General features: G+C 34.2%; 1 pseudogene; it reads right to left on the reverse strand.

Moving 5' to 3' along the window:
- Positions 1 to 448: 448 nt before the first annotated feature.
- LOC112504497 lies at positions 449 to 4734 on the reverse strand (annotated as a pseudogene).
- Positions 4735 to 7813: the final 3079 nt, after the last annotated feature.

Here is a 7813-nt window from a genome sequence, read left to right on the forward strand (position 1 = left end):
AACTCTTGATTTTTCTTTCCTTTTCTTTCCTTTTTTGTTTCATGCAAAGCAATATATTAGCGAATCTTTTGAAATTCAAATGGAGATGCTCCATACTTTGCATATTCGTGCAAGATGAGATGGACCCAGAGAGAATTCTGTGAGATGTCAAGAAACTGGAATTGAGCTATCCAACAACAAAATTGGCCTTCGAACATGTTGTTTTTTATGACAAGTGCCCACAAGTCTTCTGTGTTGCTTATCCATTCGAGAAGCACGTACACCTAAAAACAAGTTACTACTTATATCCAACATATTATAATAAACACTTTCGCCCATGGCTCTGTTTGGTGTAAGTAGTGACAGACCATCTAAGGTCAAAACCGTATCATGAAATTCATTCTAGGAAATCGGAGAAATAATTATCAGGGGAAACCATTTTTCAGAATCATGTGATATGCTCATAATTGGAAGAGTACCACAAATACATAGGAGAGTTGGTTTCTGCTTATTCTATCACATTCTCAAATGAGTAGGTCTTATTTACGAAAGAGCATAGAGACCTTACATACAGAATCATCAAGGAAATAATAACAAGTATACACACATTCTTCAACCATGTCTAGCCACCTTCTACGCTAATAAGGATTGATGTAAAGAACCGCAGCAAATCCCACAAGAACACAACCCATGTCAAACCAGAACTTCCATAGAAGGATGTCATATCGATATCATACCATTTATCACTGCCATCTTTAGCCGATGAATCGGTCGCATATGATGTATTCATGCATTTCTTATCGAGTGGTGGTCCACAAAGAAGTGGATTCCCTTCATAGCTTGCCTTGGTAAAGGTACCAAATTGTGCTTTCATTTCAGGGAGTCTACCAGATAGATTGTTGTGAGAAACATTGAAGACAGCTAGAGAAGTAAGCTTAATCAATTGTGATGGAACTTCGCCACTCAACCAATTTGAAGARAGGTCCAAGCTCTCTATCTTCTCAAGATTTGAGAACTGCATTGGAATGGTTCCAGTCAACTGATTGTGAGACAGGTTCAAAGAGTGAATCTGGGTCAACAACCCTAGTTCTTTTGGGATTTCACCGGTTAGTTTGTTACAAGATAGATCCAATCCCACCATCCAATCAAGAATTTTACCTTTATATGAGAGGGGAAGAGTTTTTGTTGTGAACTGAACCTCATCTTGTTTTTCAAGCATTATATAATCGTCAACACCTATGTTTCCATATAGAACACTCTGATAGGCATAAGATATTGACGTATAATACGAACTTTGCATTGTTTGTTCGAAAGCAGGGTAAACAGCGTTCATAATCTTTTGTAGGCAGCTCGGTATTGAACCAGAAAGAGAGTTACTCGATAAATCTATCAAACTCACATTACTTAACTGACACAATGGTTTCGGAATAGAACCACTAAAATTATTTTTTCTCAAAATAAGAATCCTTAAATAGGATAGATTACCAAGAAATTCGGGTATCCTTCCTGACAAGGAGTTGTAACCTATATCCAAAGTTAAAACACTAGTCAAATTGTGAAAGGCGTTGGGTATAGGTCCAATGAATCTGTTAGAACCCAAATGAAGATGTGTCATCGCTTGGAAATCTAAGCAAGATGGGATCGGGCCTGAGAAAGAATTATGTGAGATATCGAGAAACGAGAATGAAGTTTTTCCACAATGAAACGGGCCTTCAAACCCATTATTGCTCACTATAAGTTCAGACTTGTAGCTCATCATGTCACTAATCCAACGGGGGATCGTACCTGTGAAAAGATTATTGCTAATATCCAAACTCTCCATATAATGATTCTGGAAGGTCCAATTTCCAATTTTCCCTGTGAAATGATTGTTATCGAAGCCAAGCCTCCCAATTRCACCCAAGCTTAAGTTTCTTGAAAGTACCTCACCCTGTAATCTGTTCTTTGATAGTTTCAATATCCTTAAGTAAGTGATATTTGAAAACAATGTCTCTGGTACTTCTCCCGATAACTCATTGTCTGATAAATCCAATGTCTGTATTTGTCTCATATCACCAATCGAAGATGAGATAACACCATCTARGGAATTGCTTGACAAATTTAAATATCCTATACTGGGAAGGAACTTTTGTATGTCAGTCGGAATAGTGCCATTCATGTGATTTTCGGACACATCCAACCACCTCATGTTAGCATGCCTATACCGTGGCATACACACACCACCARTAAGAGAGTTATTCCTTAGATTGAGAGCTTCTAGCATTGTATTATTTTCCATTAACCAATTTGGAAAATTTCCCACCAAGGAGTTGTGAGATAGGTCTATGACCTGTAACATGCGTTGGTGAAGTAGAAACCTAGGAACGACACTTACTTTAGGCCTATTTATATTGCAACTTGATAGCACAAGCACCTTCAATTGGAACATTGGAATCCAACCTAAAGGCTCTTCCGTTTCAACCTCGAATTTGTTATTGTTGGACCTGAAATTAACTGCCTCAAGCTTTGTATTATCACTAGGACAATCTTGGTTATATCTAACACAATTATGTAATTTTGTTCACCTTTTTGGTATAATGTGCCATAAGTGATTATGTTATAATACATCTAAACGTAATGACCATCTAAACCTCAAATMTATACTACCTTATAAAGCAAATTTATCAAAAGTCTTAAAAACAATTTTTAATGCACAAAGTACTATACATTTATGCACAAAGTCTTAAAAACAACTCATAATGCATTAARTACTATTACTTTATGCATTCAGTCTTAAAATCTCTTATTCTACAGTTAAAATAACATATAATACAAGTTACCAATGCACATTATTACTTTTTYTTTTCATGTTCCCAATATACTTTAAACACCTTTCACTCATATTTTCACCCTCTCATACATCTATGTCTTYTTCTCATCCCCCAAGGTGAGATTCAAAATTAAATACACCATGAATTATTAAAAGTTCTCTCATTCATTTCCCATTCAATTATTCTAGAACTCTCGGCTCGCTCTCGATCTYTTGATTTTTTGCTCTTGGTGTAAATCGAACATATTTGTGGAGTCGTTTAAATATGTTGGATTTTAAATATATTGGATTTTAAATTGACATACAATTTTTTTCATCAATAGACTGTAATTTGAACCATAACTCTTATTTATTCAAATTGTATTAATATGTAAAGACCAATTGTAACTTATATCATCATTGAATCTTCTCTAATAAAACCAATGAAACTTCAAAATCGTTAAAATTTACGGCTCCCGCCGCATTGTACGGGTACATAACTAGTTTGCGATTAAAACGTGAATATTTTACAATAACGTATACAAAAATCATTCAACTGTAAGTTATATGCCTTCATTATTCCATGTATAAAAAGACAAACATCATTTTGAAACTTGACCGAAAATTATGTCTATCCAYTTTTTTAATTAAATTATTCATGCACCTTAACTATTTAATTAAATTGTAATAACTTTTAAGGATAAAAATTAGGTGATGGTTACAKTTTTGTAAACAAAACGTAGTCCATATAAATCTTAATACATTCCAGAGAAACGTTTTTAAATCCTCGTGTAATTCATCTATCTTATAAAAATATAGGTTCTCAGGTATTGTGGTAACACTAGAAACAAGATGAAGTCTADTAACTTCATTTTGAAAAGGAAAAACATATAATAAGAGAGGTTGGATTACGTACCTTGAGCCGGAAATGATCCACTTAAGAAATTGAAACTAAGATCTAGGGCTTTGAGCAACGGAAGAGCACTTAAAGATGTTACAAGGCGTTCATTGAACGCATTACCCCTTAGATTTAGAATTTTCAACTTCTTGTATAGGGAAACCCTTTCAAAACCTGTAGTCATGCACGGAAGCTTTCATTGCCAAATGAAAGAGATTGCATACAAATCCAAGAGGACCAATGCCATGATGGGTTAACATCATATTCATTACCTTTCGTAAAATAGTTGTAGGAGAGATCCAGTATCTCCAAGTTCTCCAAAGCTGCAAATTTGTTCAAAATAGATGTAAAAGTGTACAAACATATGATTAGAACATGCATGTTATTGCAAAAAATTAATTAAAAAAGTAGGTGGAAGGAACAAAAACATGCCAAGAGCAGGGAAGCATCCTTCCAAGTAATTGTCATCGAGATGCAAAACTCTGAGGGAAGTCAGAGCACCCAATGAACGAAAGATGTCATTTCCAATGCTATTACCACTCAGGTCCACTATCTTCAACTTCTTCAAACTTGACAACCTTCCAAGTCCTGCAAAAAAAAGTTATGATGGTGATTTTTAATATCAAAGAAGATAACTTTGAAAACAAATAGCTAATGATACCTGTGTTCACAATCCCATCATCAAGACAATTCTTTGACAAATTGAGACTTGTTAACTCTTTGAGATGAAGAAACAGAGAAACATTTAATGACCAAATCCTATCGCAGCCTTCAGCTACCATGTTGCTCAAAGACAGCTTTGTTACATCTCCAGTGGTTGTGTTGCATGTGACCCTCTCCCAATCACAACACTCACCACCAATACTACCATCATCAACCCAACTCAGGAGAGGAGGGGCCACATCAAGAACATATGAATCAACAAGGGAAGTTTTGATTTATAAGAGTGCGTTCCTCTCCTCCTCTATACAACCACCTTGTATTCGACAAACCATGAGAATAAGAATCGCCATCARTATCAACAACCAATAAAACCATGATTTATTCTTACTCACACACCAACACTCCATTTTACCTGATACACTAAGAATGATGGTGTTTTAGACACACACACACACACACACACACACAAATAAAGCTCAATTTCTCCTTTTGGGTTGGCTCTTATATAGAAGAAATAATCTTGTTAACGCAATGATTTCAAACTTGCATGGGATTATAACATTGAACTTGCTATAAAATATCGTATTTTCTCCGTTCCAAAAATTTTCTTTACTTTCCTACACATTTCCAATTGTTTTAGAAAATACTGCATAATACTTGTACCTCATCAAGTCAATGGTCGTTTTCAATCCAACCCTACTTCATTGCGAACCACTCCATCTACTTGTCCCTGTCACTACAGTTGCATCATATTGGAGTATGTATCACTCAATTGTAAAGCAAGATGAAAGGCAAGAATTGTATTCAATGAAGTCCATGGCAACATTACCGCATATATTTGTGGTTATGGTTTATGTACACACTCATAGATGTATTTGTATGACTTACACAAGTGTATTGTTTGCATTTCTAAATGCTATCCTCCATAATTTTTATTGTATACATGTATATCTATGGTTATGGCATGTGCATACATTTATAAATGGATTATATATATTACTTCGTGTGAATCCTTATTTTTATACGTTGTATATATGTATTTTCTTAATATAAGTCATCAAGTCAATGATCAATTTCCCATAAGTCTACATATAAATCTAAACTTGATTTCTAGACCCCCTTTTTATTCCTTTTGGAGAGATAAACATAGAGTGTGATTTACTCTGAAAACTAAAGACAAAGACTATTGACTTTAGAAAAATCAAACCCAACTTTAGATAAATTGTTTAAATGTTTATATCTACAAGTGTGCACAAATTGCCAAAAGGTCCACCTTTACACAATACTTGGAAATTGCCTAAATTCACACTTGCACGCTTGTACAAATTGCCTAAACTAATAGTCTCTCCGTCCCAAAATATATGTCTACAATGAAAGTGCACATTGTTATAGAAACACGTAGCTATTACATTTTTTAGTTAATTAAATGACAATTTTACTCTTGATAATAAAGAGAGTAATAAATTTCACCATCTCATAAGCAAGGGTAGAATTGGAAATTATGAACTTACTTCTAAAAGCGGACACTTATTTTTGGACAAACCAAAATAGAAATGTAGACCTTGTTTTGGGACAGAGAATATACTTTTACATTGTGATACCGAAAAACAGAGAATGACCTAGAAATTTATTGAAGTGATTGCAGAATTTGACTATAAAAAGATATCTTTTTTTTTTCCACGATATATTTAATAACCATCTCCGCTATTAAAGTCATCGCTTTGGGATTAGTCGGCTCGCATAACGGGTTAGATATCCAGGTTAATAAAAAAAAATCTACATGGTGGCATCCAACAAAATCGTGATTCTTTCCCCTTACTATGGAACCATGAAAAGTTGGCCCGTCNTATCAACAACCAATAAAACCATGATTTATTCTTACTCACACACCAACACTCCATTTTACCTGATACACTAAGAATGATGGTGTTTTATAGACACACACACACACACAAAAATAAAGCTCAATTTCTCCTTTTGGGTTGGCTCTTATATAGAAGAAATAATCTTGTTAACACAATGATTTCAAACTTGCATGGGATTATAATATTGAACTTGCTATAAAATATCGTATTTTCTCCGTTCCAAAAGTTTTCTTTACTTTCCTACGCATTTCCAATTGTTTTAGGAAATACTGCATAATACTTGTACCTCATCAAGTCAATGGTCGTTTTCAATCCAACCCTACTTCATTGCGAACCACTCCATCTACTTGTCCTTGTCACTACAGTTGCATTATATTGGAGTATGTATCACTCCCAATACTTATTATGACACATTATACATATTCAAGAAATTTCCATCAAACTTCTAAGTTTTTATAGAAAATATCATTTTTATAACTAATAGATTGTTTGAGTTATCTATTAATTGTTAACAAGAATACTAAGGAAAACTTGTTGTCTCGAATGACAATTGTAAAGCAAGATGAAAGGCAAGAATTGTATTCAATGAAGTCCATGGCAACATTACCGCGTATATTTGTGGTTTTGGTATATGTACACACTCATAGATGTATTTGTATAACTTACACAAGTGTATTGTGTGCATTTCTAAATGCTATCCTCCATAACTTTTATTGCATACATGTATATTTGTGGTTATGGCATGTGCATACAGTTATAAATGGATTAATTATATTACTTCGTGTGAATCCTTATTTTTATACGTTGTATATATGTATTTTCTTAATATAAGTCATCAAGTCAATGGTCAATTTTCATGCATAAGTCTACATATAAATCTAAACTTGATTTCTAGACCCCTTTTTTCTTCCTTTTGGAGAGATAAACATAGAGTGTGATTTACTCTGAAAACTAAAGACAAAGACTATTGACTTTAGAAAAATCAAACCGAACTTTAGATAAATTGTTTATATCTGCAAGTGTGCACAAATTGCCAAAAGGTCCACCTTTACACAGTACTTGGAAATTGCCTAAATTCACACTTGCACGCTTGTGCAAATTGCCTAAACTAATAGTCTCTCCGTCCCAAAATATATGTCCACAATGAAAGTGCACATTGTTATAGAAACACGTAACTGTTACATTTTTTAGTTAACTAAATGACAATTTTACTCTCGATAATAAAGAGAGTGATAAATTTCACCATCTCATAAGCAAGGGTAGAATTGGAAATTAGGAACTTACTTCTAAAAGCGGACACTTGTTTCGGGACAGACTAAAATCGAAATATTGACCTTGTTTTGAGACAGAGAATATACTTTTACGTTGTGATACCGAAAAACAGAGGCGGACCTAGAAATTTATTGAAGTGATGGCAGAATTTGACTATAAAAAGGTATCTATTTTTTTTTCCACGATATATTTAATAACCATCTCCGCCATTAAAGTCGTCGCCTTGGGATCAGTCGACTCGTATAACGGGTTGGATATCCAGGTTAATAAAAAAAAATCTACATGGTGGCATCCAACAAAATCGTGATTCTTTCCCCTTACTATGGAACCATGAAAAGTTGGCCCGTC

This window comes from Cynara cardunculus, unplaced genomic scaffold (assembly GCF_001531365.2).
Source record: "Cynara cardunculus var. scolymus isolate 2C unplaced genomic scaffold, CcrdV1 Un_Scaffold_5814, whole genome shotgun sequence".
In the NCBI taxonomy this organism is placed as follows: domain Eukaryota; kingdom Viridiplantae; phylum Streptophyta; class Magnoliopsida; order Asterales; family Asteraceae; genus Cynara; species Cynara cardunculus.